The following is a 17,791-nucleotide window of genomic DNA, read 5'->3' as shown; positions in this document are numbered from 1 at the left end:
TCCTCAACTGTAAAATTGGAGTAATAGTAGAACTTGCCTTACAGAGTGCTATGATGATCCAATAAGATAATACTTTTCTTTTTTTATTCTGAATATATTTAGTTCTAAAACAGAAAAACAGGAAAACATTATGAATAGGGATAATTAAAATGGCAAATTGTACTAGAAAAAGTATTGTACTATGTACTAGAAATTTATTGAAAGAAAATATACACAGTCATTTCCTTAGGATGATCTTTCCCTCTCAAGTGAGAATCTGATAAAAACAAAATCCATTATAAACTTGTAAAATAAATAAAAATGTCAATATTAACCATGTCCAAAAATGTTGTTTCATTTTAGTTTGAGTCCCTTACTTCCTTTTCATAAGGTGGATAAAATATTTTTTCATTAGTTCTCTGAAATTATGGTTTTTTTATTATACTGATAAGAAATCAGCACAATAGTATTATTTTTTAAGATTGTATCTTTGTTTTTTTAAGGTTGTATATATACTATTGTATTTAACATATTTGCAAATTAGGCATTGTATGAAAGAAGAATTAGAATTTAGGGAGAAAAAAGATAATGAGAAACAAAGTATCAGCATAAAAGAACTTATAAAAATTGAACATAGTATGTTTAGCTCTGCATTCAAACTCCAGATTTTTTTTGCTGGATGTGAATAGCATTTTCCTTAACAAGTCTCTCGAGATTGTCCTTGATCATTGAACTGCTGAGAGGAGCTGTGTCCCTAATAGCTGATCATCTCACAGTCATGCTGTTAATGTATACAATGTACTTCTGGTTCTACTCACTTCACTCAGTATAGTTTAGGTGAGTCTTTCCAGGCTTTTCTATGGTTCATCCACTCATTATTCTTACAGAAATATAAACTATGAAAATTGTTTCCCAGCTTTCTGAATTCTTTCTAATCTTGGTTGCATTGGATTTATTTGTGCAAAACCATTTTCTTTCCTTCTGTCTCATCTTCTTTCTCCTTTTCCCTTATTCCTCCTCACCAAGGATTTGCTTTTGACTGCTACCTGCTTTACACTGTCTTTTCCCTGTTCCTTTCTACTTCCCTAAAAGGTAGGATGAGTTTCTAAAGACAATTGGAAATGTACATTACTCCTTCCTTGAACTGAATCTATTGAGAGTAGGATTTACTCTGTTCTCAATATTCCCTACTTTCCCTCTACTATAAGAGGTCCTTTTTACATCTTCAGGTAGTCCTAATAATCCTCTAATGCCTCCACATTCTTTTCCCAGGATAACCCTTTTTAAAATCTTAATTCCTTTTATCTGTCTTGTACCTACACTCTTTGTCAAAGCATAATTCTTTAAACTGTCTTGATAGAAGTACAATTCTCAAAAGTCATAAACATCATCATATCATAATTGATTTATACTCACACTATGTCCAAGTACCCTCCTTTCAGTTGTCCTAATGAAAATACCCACACCTTCTGTTTAATTATGTTCATTTTATCTAAGAGAAATACAATTCTCAAAAGTAACAGGTATTGCTTTCTCTTTTACTCTTACTCCTTTAGTCTTATTGATTTACATTATTTTTTTTGTTTACATATTTAAGCATCTCTTGAGTCTTATATTTGAAGCTCAAACTTCCTCTTCAGTTCTTGTCTTTTTATCAGGTAAATTTGAAATCCTATTTTTCTTTGAAAATTCATATTTTCCCTTGCAAGAATATGCTGAATTTTAAAGGGTAGTTGATTCTTGGTTTTAATCCAAGCTCCTTTGCCCTCTGGAATATCATATTTTAGACTCTGATCCTTTACTGTTGAAGCTGATGTGTACTATGTAATCCTGACTGTGAACCCCAAGTATTTAAATCGCTTTTTTTGATAGCTTGCAGTATTTTCTCCTTTGTCTGAGAATTCTGAAATTTGGTTACAATATTCCTTGGAATTTATATTTTAGGATCTCTTACTTGGGCTAATCCCTGGATTATTTCAAGGACTATTTTATCTTTTTGTTCTAGTATATTAGAACAGAAATTATAACTAGGGTAATTTCCTTAAAGATATTGTCCAGGCTCTTTTTCTGATCATGCCTTTCAGGTAGACCAATAATTCATAAATTATCTCTTCTAAATCTATTTTCCAGTTTGTTTTTCCTGAGAGGTATATTAAGTTTTCTTTTTATTTAGCCATTTTTAAAAATAATTCATGAATCTTGGTGTTTCATAGAGGCATTATTTTCCATTTGTCCAATTTTGTTGTTGTTTTTGCAAGGCAATGGGGTTAAAAGTGACTTGCTCAAGGTCACACAGCTGGGTAATTATTAAGTGTCTGAGGATGGATTTGAACTCAGGTCCTCCTGACTTCCAGGGCCTGTACTCTAACCATTGTACCACCATGCTGCCCCTATTTGTCCAATTGTAATTTTTAGGGTTTTATTTTCTTCAGTTGCCTTTGTGTTTCCTTCTCCAGTTGGTTGATTTTACTTCTAGATGAATTGTTTTCCTTTTTCCAGTTTCTTTTCCAATTTAACTTTTTGATGAGTAACATTGCTGTTCCAGTTGACCATTTTACTTTTAAAGGTGTCATTTTCCTCACTTAATTTTCTATAATTATCCTGCATGACTCATTTCTTTTCTCTACTTTTTTTCCTCCTCTCTTCTTTGGTTGTAAAATTTTTTTTGAGCTCTAGCAAGAAGTTTTTTTGGATTTCAGGCTAATTTCAAAACCCTTTTGAGGTTTCATATGGAGGCATTTTGTTATTCCTTTCCTCTTCTGAGATGCATTTTAAAAGACTGTCTCAGAATATTATCTGTTAATGCTCATTGCTTTTTTCTGGGGAAGGTTGCTCATTTTGATATTTGAGCTGTTCTCCTGGGGCACAGGGAGTATAATACCAGGGGCTAGGATCTGGTCCCTGGTTTACCATTTGCTGTGGTGTTGCCTATGCTTCATTTGTCAGGAGTTTCTTCCCTGTTTTAAGGTAGACCAACCCAGTCATACTTGTTACACCATCGTTCTTGGGGCTCGGATTTTTGTCTTCCAAGATGGAGTTGGGACCCTCATTGGTTTTGGGACCTTCAGCTGGTCTGCTGCATCACTGCCTTGCTGAGCCCAGACCTGAGCTGCTTGGGCTTAGAGTCTCCCCTGACTTCCCAATTCTCCTACCTATACTGGGTATACTCCCCTTATGTGAGCCAGCTCTTTACTGAAGTTCATCCACAATATCTTGAATTTAGAAATTGTTTCATTCTGTTTTTCTGTGGTTTCTCTCATGATAAGCTTTGTAAAGTGCTTCTGTATTAATGCTGATCCCCTTTTCTTTCTACTTATCTCAACACTTGGGATCATCTCAAGGAGTAGCAGTGACAGTTATGAAGGTGGCATCAGATTTGTGGTAAAGATAATTTTGGCTTGAAACTTTCTACTTGATGAAATTCCCAAATGGAAAGTTGGGGCTCAGAATTCTAAAACAATGATGATGAATTCCTAAACCACTGTTCATGATGGTGACTTTCTAGGTCATGTTTTGATCTATGCTTTATCTAGTAGTTAAACTTCTCTTTATCATCTAAACAAATTAAAAGAATCAGGGGTACAAGTAAAGAACTCCCTAGTAATAGCCAGGGAGAGGAAACTATTATTATTCCTCCTACATATCTATAACTGTGATAGTAAAAGGGGCATTGAAGTCCAGAATTTAGAATGGATGAATTTTCCCAATAGCTTTTGAAGGGAGATACTTTTAGATCTAGTTTTTCCATAGAACTGTGAAATCTAGGTAGCAGACAGGTGCAACTGAAATTTGTTGAAAAAGATAAAAGACTGATGGAAATTAACTGGAGTTTGTTTTCAAAAATAATTTGAACTGGGAGATAACATAAATGTAAGCAGCTAGGAGATCTGTGATTAACATCCATCATAATTATGATTAAGTTTTTGGGGATTGGACAAATGATTATCTACCTTGCCTATCTATTCTCATCATGGACACAGAGCTCATCTATGGGCATGAAACATCAAATGTCCTTTCAGAGACTGCAGGTGACAGTATGAAGATTTACATATACCAAAGGTGATGGCCAAATGAAGACAGAAAGAAAACATAAATTAAAGTGTTCCTGAATGGCATGTAAAGTGAAAAATCTAACGTGTGAGAGCCATTCTAACAGTTCTCATTTATAGCCTGTTTAAATGAATTTGACTTTGGTCAGTGTAAAATTTGTTTTAAAATGATGGAAAAACATCTAGTAGGAGCCATGTGCACAAAGTTTTTCAGATGTAATAAGAAAGTGGATTCCATTTCATATGAACCTAGAATTAGAACTGAAGGAATCTTAGAGCACTTAAAGTCCAATCCTAACTTTTATAGAGAAAGAACTGAGAATCAGAGATGTCATGTTTTCACCCAAGGTCACCAAATACAAAATGGGCAGTATGTATCAAAGTGGATAGAATATCTGGTCTGAAGTCAGAAAGACTCAATTTTATAAATTCAAATCTGGTTTCAGATGTTTTCTGAAATATGATCCTCAGCAAGTCATTTTCCCTCATTGTCTTAGTTCCTCATTTGTAAAATATTCAGGTGAAGGAAATGGCAATCATGCTAGTATCTCTGCCGAGAAAACACTAAATGGTATCCAGGAATGTTGCACACAACTGAAAAATTACTTAAACTAATAGTTTAAAAATAGGAAAGATGGAATTTGAACCCAGATTATATGGTTCCATTTCTTTGTTATTTCTAAGCTATCACTATCTTCCTGAATATGTCAGAAAGGTGTGCTCAAGTGATTTAACAATGACCTGATGGACAAATTGTGAATAATGGTTGATCTGAGAGAAGTCAATCCAGCAAATCTTTTGTCAATTGATTTAACATGTGATAAGTATGCTATATGTTTCAGTGGTCAGTGGAAAGATATGTGCAATCCCAATAATACAATTACCCCTCAGACACATCCTTGATATCTCATTGCTACTCATCTCAACAGTTGTTGAAAGTGACTGACCACTAGGATTCTCCTAAATGCTACCTCCCCTCACTACTCCCCAAATAAAGATCTGAAGAAGTAAAGGTTCATTGTTCTGCAGGCAGCCCACCTCTCCTTAACCATTTTTCTTTAGTGGTATACATTTTTTTCCTTTATAGGGCTTAGAAACTGCATCTTCCATCAGAGGCTCTGTCCTCAGTTTTCCTAAATCCTTTGACATGTGTTCCTGTAAGCAATGCCACATCTTCTTGGTAGGATTAGAGAATTTTTAGAAACTTCAATCTTCCTATCATATCTGTGAAATCTTCAGTTTCTACTTGATTCAAGATTTTCCCCTTTAACAGGTTATTTTTCCATTATGCTAGAATCAAGGTTTGGCAAGGGATACTCCAAACAAGATCTTTATACTTGTTTGGTCACCATTCACTGAATGCAATTTACTTGCTTGCCTATTTTTACTACTTTTCCTTTATTTGGATTTTTCACCTGTCTGGAATGCTTGACCTTTTCAAATTCTAATCTTCTGGAGAAAACTCTTCCCCAATTTAAAGAACTTTGTTGAATTTCTATTATATTAATTATCTAAAATAACCATTTGGTACTTAATCAAAGAGGGTTTTACATTATTTACTTTATCTTTTTTATATTATTTCCAATTTACCATTTTATCTAATCGACTGACACCTCTTATCATTTTTTATTTTACATTATGTCCTACATTGCCCCTTCCCTTTCAGCCACTGTTCTATCTCAGCTCAGGCCACTATCACTTCTCCTCTTAGGTCTCCTAATTAACCTTCTTACTTCTTCTCCTCTATATCCTTCATGTAGCAGTCAAAACAATCTTAACACATAGTTTTTTCTATGTCATTTTCCTTCTAGAAATTCTTCAGTAGCTTTATAATATAACATAAACTTGATTCTTCTACTTTATATTCTCTGACAGAGGGACATAAGCCCTTGCACAAAAAAAGGAATCCAAAGAAGTGACTAGAGTTGGAGAAAGAAGCTGTAGCATTGAGTGCTATATAGGATAACACAAAAGGATATTTTTATTCTCATTCACAGGCAAAGACTTCTACTTGATCTAAAGATTTTGAAAAAAAATCTGGGATACAGGTTGAAAGAATGTGGCAGCACCCGTTCTTTCCTTGAAGAGATGCCCAGGTAGTTTAGCTGAGCAGAAGCTAGAGGCAATGCAGTACCTAATAGAAGTGGAGACAATGTCAGTCCCACTAGATTCATGATAAAAATGAATGACTAGAAAAATAAATTCAATTTGTGTCAATGATGACTGAAGCAAGTAAAGCTTAAATACCTGGTAAGAGCAATTTAATGACATCATTAGTGACCCTGAAGCAAGGGATGCATGAGTTATTTCTATACATGTATGTGCACACTAACCCTTGGTCTTTGCTATATATGAATCCCTCCACACATATTTATTAGTATTACATATTCCCTATATAGCTTCATTCCTCCTCCTTGTTTTGCTCATGTAAGAGAATATAGCATTCCATTAAATGCCTGTTTTCAATTCATTGTGTCTTCTGTATGACAGATAAACACACTGGAAGTGACTCATGTTTTATAATTTTGAGAGATGCAGACATTAATGATCTGTAGCTATCTGTTCAGGGGACTGGTTTAGAAGTTAGGGAAGGGAATGCATGATTCTAATGGTGATCCTAAAATTTCTACTTTTCTTATGTTTACATGTCCTCATCCCTTGAAGGAAAAATAAACATTCTTTAAGCATTTACTATAAGAAAGGTGCTATAATAGACTCTAGGGAAGCAACTACAAAAAGGAAGACAATCTCTGCTCTAAATGAGCTTACATTCTAATAGAAAAAGTCAGCATTTACAAAGAAATAATAGATGGGAAAAAGAATACTGAGGACACAGGAATTAAAAATTGATCCAGAATTCAGTTAATTGAAATGCTCTTTCTAGGATCAATGGCTCTGTCATAATAGTGATTTGATAGCTAAGTTCACAGCAAAAAAGTGGAAAGGGAGGGGGAACTATACTCCCAGTGGCAAAGTAGATTGGAAAATGGAGGGATGGGCACCTACATGTGATGTGAAGCATAGTCTTAATTTGTTCATCTGTAGCTGGTTATATATTGTGGGTTAATTGAGTTTGTGCACACTAATTAAGATAACCACCTCTCAGGGTAATGGTTTTAGAGCTGAATGGATTTCACCCTTGAGGGACTGAGGGTATTTTCTAGATTTCCTCACTGTCTGGTGGATATAAGTTACTGCAAGAAAATAATAATCATTATTCTTGTCTTTGTATCTTCAGAAACTAACAGAGTACCTTGCAAATAATAGATATTAGCTAAGTATTTGTTGATTTTGGGGTTGGTGATTATATTTTAGTTTTCCAAAATCATTAAAATCATAATTTTCAAGACTATATTTTGTATTTTTAGGTTGTTTTCAGTTTCTAGCAGTGCTATTTCCCATTGTGCATGCTTAATAAATATTTGTTGAATGAATGAGTGAATAAATTCATAATTTGTTTAATTTGTTGACATTAATATTGTATTTCTCATGACAACACCAGTATTGGTCCCAAATGGTTAGCTACATGCCTGGACACATGCTTCTATTTTTGGAACAGTCCAAAATATACACATTCTGAGGGCAATTTAAAATGTCTCCATTTATTAATCACATATAGTGAATACTTAGGAAGAAGGAATATAATTGTAATTCAATGCACTTTTTATTTAACACTGCTAATGTTAGAAATCTTCAGGAGGTTACAGAGGTGAAATCATTTCATTGAATCAAAGCTGACTTAACAAGTTTGTTTAAAGTGTAAATAAAGTTCATTTGGACATGCTTAGGAATTAAATTAACTAGAAGCTCATAATAGATCTAGTACTTTTGCTCTGACTTTATATTTGTTGTAATTATACATAAATATCTTGAAAAATAAATTTCAGATCTTCTTATTTCTTGACCATTCTCCCCTTCTGACTAATAGGGTGGATTTTATCCTAAAACCTCAAAGGTGAAACTGGTTAATGCTTCCTCCTTCCAGGGAAGCTTTCCTACATGCCCTTGTTTGTCTCTAATTCTCTTGCACTCCTATAGATCAGTTATCTCATGGAGGAGTATATCCTTTCTAATAATGAATTTCACAACCTGCCCACGAATGTTCAGCCTGCATAACTCTATCCACATCCAACCATGGACTACCAAAGGGTGGATAGAGGTCTGCTCAACTTGCAGGTTGGATTATTTGAAGTATTTTGACATTATGAGACTTGCAATGGAACACAGAGACTCTACGTTGGTCTTCATTTGCCTCTGCTATGACTAGTCTTTTTTTCTACACTTCTTTGAAAACATTCTTCTATCACTTTTCCTATACAGCTCCTTATTTGTATGTCACAATCTCCTTTTTCCTACTATGTGCCTCTTTTTTATTCATTTGATTCTCTTTGAAGATTGTATTTTTCCTTTAGTAAAATCTAAGATTCTAGATAGTCGAGTGAATAAAATACTGAACTTGGAGTTAGTAAGATTAAGTTTAAATAGAGCCTAAAATCATTCCTAGCTATGTGACTTTTGGGCAAGTTATTTAATCTCTGTCTGCCTTAGTTTGTCCAGCTACAAAATGATGACAATGCTCACATTTACCTCATAGAATTACTGTGAGGATCAAATAAAATGACATTTTGAAAAATAGCACAGTGCCTGTCACATCATCAGTACTTTAAGTTTCCTTCCCTGTCTCATCCATTCTATTAAGTGAAGTCATAAAACATCACCTGAATAATAGATATTAAAAAGAAGTCAAATTAAAAAGCATAATCTTAAAAATGACGACTTTCTTTTCAGAAAACTAAAATGTCCTTTGTTTTAAGGAAAAGCCTGGTATCTTTAAAAGAACTTTGGATTTTCCCAAAGGCAATCCAGAATATGTTCTTCCTCACATATAATTTTGAATCCAACTTGTTTTTCATTTCCATTACATGCACACACATGCACACACATACATACATATCCACCTGGGTGTATAAATGCATATGTATACAGATCAATAAATGTATATATAAGACACATATGTATACATATACACATGTACAAATTATATAAATATATTGTGCATAATGTGTATATATAAACAATAAAATAAATATATTTATGAAATAAATTTGCCTATATTTGTATCTGTAGGTATTCATATACACATATGTGTGCATATTGTTAAGGAATGTTAAAGGATCCCCTAAATTTGTCTTTTTTGTGTTGCTATATTTTCTAGAAACAGAGATCCCAGAGAATGCTCCCCCCTCCCCCCCACCACAGGTGACATAAATTTGTTGTTTGTACCCCGATCTGGATTCCCTCTGTGCCTGGAACAAGACAGGCACTAGACAATCTATGTCAAACTAGAAAAAATGCTTGTACACCTGGTTTACTTTGCAGATAAGTGGACCCTCCCATCTTCATAGCCTAGAGCTTTCCAAGGGAAAGGAGTGTAGCTTTCCCCATCACCTTGCTCTTCCCCTTCCAGAGAGTTATTGTATCTTTCAGTACCCATTCCATATACCTTCTTGTTTTCTCCTTCTTTATTTGTACTGTCATAAATATGCAGTCTTCTGTAAGGATTGTAAATTCCATTTGGTTCTACATGAACTGTCATTTCTCCTATAATAAACCTAGTCTTCACATAACTCTTGTGATGTGATTGCTGATTGACAATTTTCACTCACAGTTGGATTAATTTTACAGATTGTCAATCCAATGACCTATTATGGTCTAGACTCCATACTTTCTTTAATGACTTGATGTCTCCAGTAAAGATAATCAGACCAAATACTTTTGTGTGATTATATTATAGATTTCACTTATTATCTGGATTTGTCTCCATACTCACCAACAATTAATAGTAAGTACTATTTGTGTCAGATACTACATAATCCTAGGGATGAAAAGAAAGAAAAAATAGCCTCTGTTCTCACTGAGTTTAAATTCAAATTAGAACACATATAAATAACAGGGTACGCATGAAATAAACACTGAGATAATCAAGGAGGTTGGAATTAGAAGGGACAGAATGGGAATCAGGGCAAGTAGTAAGATCTCCTATGGTAGGTGAGATAGGAATGTTTACGAAGACCAGGGAACCTAAGAAGCAGAAATGAGAAGAGACCATTTCCGATGTGAGTGGAAGCATAGAGACAAGTGATACCTTGTTGTGTGCAAGTAGACCAATATAATTAGATAACACAGTCTGTATAATGCAGTGTGTATCTCTATCTGGTCATTAGACCCAGATGGCTCCTGAGGGGAAAGTGGAGCAGGTAACTTCCTCTTTCTCTCCTATGCCCCATTTAAATCCAATTCACTTACATTTCTTTGCATCAACTCCTAGATGTCTTGAAGGAAAAATAACAACATACAGTGTATATGACACATTATAATAAAGTGTAAAGATTGTCCAGGTTATAAAAAATCTTTGAATATCAATGAGAGGACTTTATTTCTGAGTGTCTGTGTGTGTGTGGGGGGAGAATAGGAATATGATATGATCAAAAATTATTTTTGACAGCTGAATGGAGTATGGATCAGATTAGGGAGAGATTCGAAGCTATCAAACCAAATTTAAGTCTTTTGCACTATTATAAATGGTTAGAGGATATTAAAAAAATTCTCAAAGGAAAGATTTCAATTATTAGCAACCACATGAAGGAATGCTCCAAATCACTAATAATTGAAGAAGTGCAAATTAAAATAACCACAAGGTTTTACCTCACACTCAGCCAACTGACAAAGATGTCAAAGATGAAGATAGTGTTGGAGGAAAACATAGGACCAGTGAACAATGGTAAACTCATTGGCAAAACTCTTATGGAAAGCAATTTTGAATAGAGCAAATAACATTCCCTTACTTTCATCTAGTGCTTCCACTTGTAGGCATTTGAAGTCATTGATAAAGAGAAGAACTCTATATAAAAAATAATAGAAGCATTTATTTGTGATCACAAAGTATTAAAAACATTGGAGAAATCTATAAACTAGAGAATGACTAAACAAATTATGGTACATGAATGTACCATACCTACCATCTGTAGGTAATGACAAACAGAATGAATACAGTGAAGCAAGGAAGATCTCATATAAATTGCTGCTAAGTAAAGAAAGAAGAGTCATGGAAATTATATATATATATATGACTAACAATATAAATATATTGAGCAAAATATCAAATATTAAAGCTGAATCTTGAAAAATTAAAAGAAAAGGTATGTTTTTTTTTAAAATAATAATATAAGAAAATACCTTTCCTAACTTATTTGCTAGGGTAGATGTCTACAGATCCATTTAGCAACAGATTTACTATTCAATGTGTTGAAGAGTTTTTGCTGATTTTTTTCTTGTATATTTTGGTAAAAAAAAGAAATTATTATGAGTTTATTCTTTGTGAGGGTGGGCAGAGGCAAATATACCAATATACAAAGGATATAATCAAATAATATTTGATGAAAGAAAAAATATTCAACAAACTGATGAGCTTAATCACCTTTGTGCCCTATTTTCCAGTAAAGGTACTTGGCCATTATGAGTTACTTCTGTGAAGATGCCTTTCTATATAAGTCACTTTCTACTTCTTCTCCAGGAAGAGTTCAATAGGGAATTTAGCTCATTCCTTTATTTTTTTATTTTTTAGGTGTTTTTTGCAAGGCAAATGGGATTAAGTGGCTTGCCCAAGGCCACACAGCTAGGTAATTATTAAGTGTCTGAGATGGGCTTTGAACCCAGGTACTCCTGACTCCAAGGCCCATGCTTTATCCACTATGCCACCTAGCCTCCCCAGAGCTCATTCCTTTAAAGTAAATAAACTTAATTTTATGTCTCTCATAATTCTGGAGTCTTGTGAATTCTTCACTATAATAATTCCAAATTTCATCAATAATGATGATCATAGTAATATCTCTTGTATGGCATTTTAAGGTGCATAAGGTGCATTTTACATATATTAACTCATTTTATTCTTATAACAAAACCATGTGTTAAGTAATTTTACAATCCCTAGTCTCACAGATAAGAAATCAGAAGCTCAGAGAGGTTGGGTTGCATGTGTAGAGGGAAGGGAATGCATATGAGACATATACATTTTGAAATAAAAAGATTTAGGAAATGGTGGGATGTGTGGAGTAAGTGAAAATGAAGAATCAAGATGGCAATGAGGTTATAAGCCTGAATGACTGAGAGTATGGTTGTCTTCCTGATGATTCTAGAGAAGTTTGGAAAGGGGAAGATTTTGAGGAAAAGAAAATTAGTTCCATTTGGACATGTTGATTTTCTGAAGACTATGAGATATCCAGTTTGAGAAATTGAATTAGAGGTGTGAACTGGAACTTAAGAAAAGGTGAAACTAGACTTTTGGATGTGGGAATCATTTTTATTAGTATAATTAAATAGAGTTACAAGATCATCAAGTGATATAAAGAGGGAAAATGAGAGAGGATTCAGTATAAAACTTTTGGCAATATTCATGGTTATTGAAATTCTTATATAAATTTTTTTTCAGTTAAAAAGTTTATTAAGCTACTACTATAGCAATATCCAATGGGCATATAAAGCTGTAGACAACCTAATTTTCCTTGCCTTACTCATTCTCTCTTCTTCAAAGTAGTCTATGCATATATTTATCTGTTTCCATATTATATCTGTCCAAATAGAATGTAAACACTTTGAGGTCTGAATTTGATTCTCATTTTGTATTTGCATCCCCAATGCCTAGAAAGAACTTTCCATTTTAAGAGAAATTTGATAAATGCTTATTCAGTTCAAAATTATTGTCCTTTTCTTCTTGTGGTTTCCAACAGCTTGAAACCAAATTGACATCTCATTTATTAGAGTTAAGGTCTCACATTTTCATAATTAAAACTTCAAAGTCTGTAATATCTCCAAGTTTTTAAACAAAATATTTTTATCCATAAGTGAATCATTTTATATTGTGCAAACAAACAAAATAAATATGCATCCTACACTTCACAAAAATATTATTTTAAAAGATAGACAAGAAACTATATAGAATGATGAACTAAATAAGTGAATTTACAAGTTAGTGGAAGCATTCAACCATTTTGTCTCTATTTTCCCCAGATGTCAATCAATGCTTAGCTTGCTGAGATTCAGTCATGATCATTGCATGGGACTGATTTTAGCTTCCCAGGGCAATGAGAATGCAATTAAAGGAAATGGTATCTTAAGGATTCATTTTTTGTTTCTTTGTTTTTTATTTTGTTTTGCTAAAACAGTCAGAAACAACTTAATTCTTATTGATTTTGCAGCAAAAATATACTAGTGCCAGAGTATATTGATGAAACAATTGATTCATTTCCAGAAAGTATCTTATTAATGGAAAATAATTTATACTCACATGAAACCTAGGATTATGAAGGATGATGATTAAATATTGATATTTGCTGTAATAGACAGAGACATGAAACCTCACTGCTATTTGTATTCTGGGTAGCTGGTATTAAACAAATTATGATTCAAATTAGTGCATCACCTGGTAACACCCTTGATGAAGATAATAAGATAAATAAATTAACTAATAATCAAGAATCCTGTGTTTAAGTAAAAAAAAATCATGTGTTACTTCTGTTATTCTTTTGTTTTTTCCAAGATTTTCCAAGATTCTTTAAATATTATTATTCTTATGTTCATAATAAATATCAAAACATGAAATTTTAATATATAATAAATAGAAAAGAGGATTATATGTGAAACTTTGGACTATTGTTTGAGGTTTTTTCTTAAGGATATGTTGTTAATATGGTAGGAACAAAGCTTTCCCATTAGTCTAAACTTCAACAGAATACATTAAAGTAAAATATTGGAAATTGAGGTTTATTTATTGAATTTTTCTATGAGTTATTATTTTTCTTTCATATTGAATTAAAAGTATGATTTAAAAAATTATACATGCACAGTATGCATCAAAAAAGTTTTATTTAGTCCAAGAACTTTGAGTAGTTGGAAATATTTTAGTTGTGGAATACTTTTTTTTTGAAAGATTTTATTTGAGTTTTGAGTTTTACAATTTTTCTACCAATCTTACTTTCCCCTCCCCCCCCCCCCCCCCGCAATGGAAAGCAATCTGTCAGTCCTTATTTTGTTTCCATGTTGTACATTGATCCAAATTGAGTATGATGAGAGAGAAATCACATCCTCAAGGAAGAAACAAAAAGTATAAGAGATAACAAGATCAGACAATAAGATATCTGTTTTTTTATTCTCTAAATTAAAGGGAGTAATCCCTGAAATTTGTTCAAACTCCACAGTTCTTTATCTGGATACAGATGGTATTCTTCATTGCAGACAGCCCGAAATTGTCCCTGGTTGTTGTGCTGATGGAATGAGCAAGTCCATCAAGGTTAAACATCACCCCCATGTTGCTGTTAGGGTGTACAGTGTTCTTCTGGTTCTGTTCATCTCACTCAAACATCTATTCATGCAAATACCTCCAGGCTTCCCTGAATTCCCATCTCTCCTTGTTTCTAATGGAACAGTAGTGTTCCATGACATACATATACCACAGTTTGCTAAGCCATTCCCCAATTGAAGGACATTTACTTGATTTCCAATTCTTTGCCACCACAAACAGGGCTGCTATGAATATTTTTGTACAAGTGATGTTTTTACCCTTTTTCATCATCTCTTCAGGGTATAGACCCAGTAGTGGTACTGCTGGATCAAAGGGTATACTCATTTTTGTTGCCCTTTGGGCATAGTTCCAAATTTCTCTCCAGAAAGGTTGTATGAGTTCACATCTCCACGAACAGTGTAATGGTGTCCCAGATTTCCCACAACCCTTCCAACAATTATCATTATCCTTTCTGGTCATATTGGCCAGTCTGAGAGGTGTAAGGTGGTACCTCAAAGAACCTTTGATTTGTATTTCTCTAATAAGTAATGATTTAGAGCAATTTTTAATAAGGCTAGGGATTGCTTTGATCTCCTCATTTGCAAATTGCCTTTGCATATCTTTTGACCATTTATCAATTGAGGAATGGCTTTTTTTTTTAAATAGGACTCAGTTCTCTGTATATTTTAGAAATGAGGGGGCGGAGCCAAGATGGCGACAAGAAGGGGTCGAGTCTTAGGCGTTCTCTGATAAAACTTGAAACTAAGGACTCTAACTAAACTTTTGAGAGACAGAACCCACAAAGGGACCCAGTGAGGCAGTTCTCCTATTCAAGGTAACCTAGAAAAAGAGCAGAAAGGCTGTACTCCCCGGGGTTGGAGGGGTGGCCTGCCAGAGGAGTGGCCCGCCAGAGCCAAAGAACTTCAGCCTCCCAGAGGCAGGCCCAGGGAGCTGGGAGCTGTGGCTCACAGCAGCGGGGGAGTCTCCTGAGCTGTACCCCGGAGAGCACCGGGCACAAAGTGGGGGAACAGTGGGGGGACCTCTGACAGAGTGAGCATGTGGAGCCCAGCCCTCAGGGTACAGAGCAAGCAGCTTGGTCTTTCAGCAGCCGAGATCCAGAAACAGAAGCAGGGGAAGCCTGTAAGAAGGAGCCTCCAGGGCATGAGCCCATTGAGCTGAGGGAGGGGAGTGAAGAGAGAGAGCTCTGCAGAGCTCTGTCCTCTGCCCCTGCAACAGGACTCTGGGGCTCTGACCACATTCAGATCCTGATCGCAGTCTAGGCCCCCCCATAGAACAGCAGGGCCCCCCCCCCACCTCAGCCCCATGGCAGAGGGGGGCGCTTATGGTCATTCACAGACCAGGAGGGTAGACAGAGCCTCACACATTGAGACCCTTGTGGGAGTGTCCCAAAAGCTCAGGAAGCACCCCAAAACCAGGCCCAGGCTGGGAAAATGAGCAAGCAGAGAAACAAGAGGAAGATCATTGAGAAATATTTTGCATATGAGCCCAAGAAGGATCAAAATACTCATTCTGAAGACGAGGAAGCACAAGCTCCTGCATCTAAAGACTCCAAGAGCTCAGCCTCTCTCCTCTGAACCCTGCGGAGGCAGCCCCGACCAGAAATTCAGCATATCGATTTTGAAGTTCATTGCAAGAGAGATCTTTGACTCTTGTGGAAACCCCATTGTTGAAGTTGATCTCTATACTTCAAAAGGTCTCTTCAGAGCTTCTGTGCCCAGTGGGCTTCTACTGGCATCCATGAAGCCCTGGAGCTCTGAGACAATGATAAGACGCGATATATGGAGAAAGGTGTCTCAAAAGCGGTTGAGCACATCAATAAAACTATTGCCCCGACCCTGATTAGCAAGAAACTGAATGTTGTGGAGCAGGAGAAGATTGACAGTTTGATGATAGAGATTGATGGTTCTGAGGATAAATCTAAATTTGGAGCAAATGCTATATTGGGAGTGTCCCTGGCTGTTTGTACGGCTGGGGCTGCAGAGAATGGTGTTTCCTTGTTCCGCCATATCCCATGCTGGCAACAAGCTAGCAATGCAAGAGTTCATGATCCTCCCTGTTGGAGTATCAAACTTCAAGGAGGCCATGCGCATTGGAGCTGAGGTCTACCACAACCTGAAGAATGTGATTAAGAAGAAATATGTACAGGATGCCACCAAAGTAGGAGATGAAGGTGGCTTTGCTCCTAACATCCTGGAGAATAAAGAAGCTCTTGAGCTGCTGAAGGAAGCGATTGGCAAGGCTGGCTATACTGACAAGGTTGTAATTGGCATGGATGTTGCTGCCTCTGAATTCTTCTGGTCTGGGAAATATGACTTGGACTTCAAGTCTCCTGATGATCCCAGCAGATACATCTCACCTGCTGAGCTTGGGGACCTTTTCAAAAGCTTCATCTGGGACTATCCAGTGGTGTCTATTGAAGATCCCTTTGACCAGGATGATTGGGAAGCTTGGAAGAATTTTACTGAAACTGCAGGCATCCAGGTTGTAGGGGATGATCTCACAGTGACCAATCCCAAGCGCATTGAAAAGGCTGTGAATGAGAAAGCTTGCAATTGCCTCCTGCTCAAAGTAAACCAGATTGGCTCCTTGATGGAATCTCTCCAGGAGTGCAAGCTGGCCCAGTCCAATGGGTGGGGAGTAATGGTTTCCCATCGCTCTGGAGAGACTGAAGATACCTTCATTGCAGACCTGATGGTAGGTCTCTACACTGGACAGATCAAGATTGGGGCCCCCTGCCGATCTGAGCGTTTGGCCAAGTATGACCAAATTCTCAGAATTGAGGAAGAACAGGGCAGCAAGGCTAAATTTGCTAGAAGGAACTTCAGAAACCCTCTGGCCAAGTAAGCTTCATGACCATGAAGCCTCAGAGCTAGTAGGCTACAATCACCTCAGTAGAAGTCCTCCAAAGAATGGGCAACACCAAGTAGTAGACCAGTTTTGTTTTGGGGATGGGGGCTCAGCACTACATAACTCCACCCCGCTCTCTTCCACCTTTCTGTGTTCTCACTGCTTCTTCTGGTACCTGATCATTTGGTCCTTTTTTGGAAGACCTCATCTTGTGACTGGGTAGAATGATCTGTTCTCACCCCCACGCCCCAGTGTTGATGTGCAGAGTCATATACTTGTGATGCAGCCCCCCAACAAGCCCATGGGCTAGATCCTTTAGTGGCTTCTATGTGCAGAATAAAAGTATTCAGTAATCCACTGGGAAAAAAAAAGACCCCAAGAAAAACAAAAATTGAGCTCAGGCTATGACAGAGCTCAAAAAACGACTTTGAAAACCAAATGAGGGAGTTGGAAGAAAAAGTGGGAAAAGAAAGGAGAGAGATGCAGGAAAAACATGAAAATGAAGTCAGCAGCTTAGTCAAGGAAATCCAAAAAAATGCTGAAGAAAATAGCATGCTAA

The 17,791-nt window shown here is 35.9% G+C and overlaps 1 pseudogene; it reads left to right on the top strand.

The window, feature by feature from the left end:
- The window catches only part of LOC141499126 (alpha-enolase-like), a 43,579-nt pseudogene extending 26,350 nt beyond the window's left edge, over positions 1-17,229 (top strand).
- Positions 17,230-17,791: the final 562 nt, after the last annotated feature.

Source organism: Macrotis lagotis, chromosome X (assembly GCF_037893015.1).
Source record: "Macrotis lagotis isolate mMagLag1 chromosome X, bilby.v1.9.chrom.fasta, whole genome shotgun sequence".
Lineage (NCBI taxonomy): Eukaryota > Metazoa > Chordata > Mammalia > Peramelemorphia > Peramelidae > Macrotis > Macrotis lagotis.
Note: the sequence above shows the minus strand (reverse complement) of the source record. Positions and strands in the feature narration are given on the sequence as shown.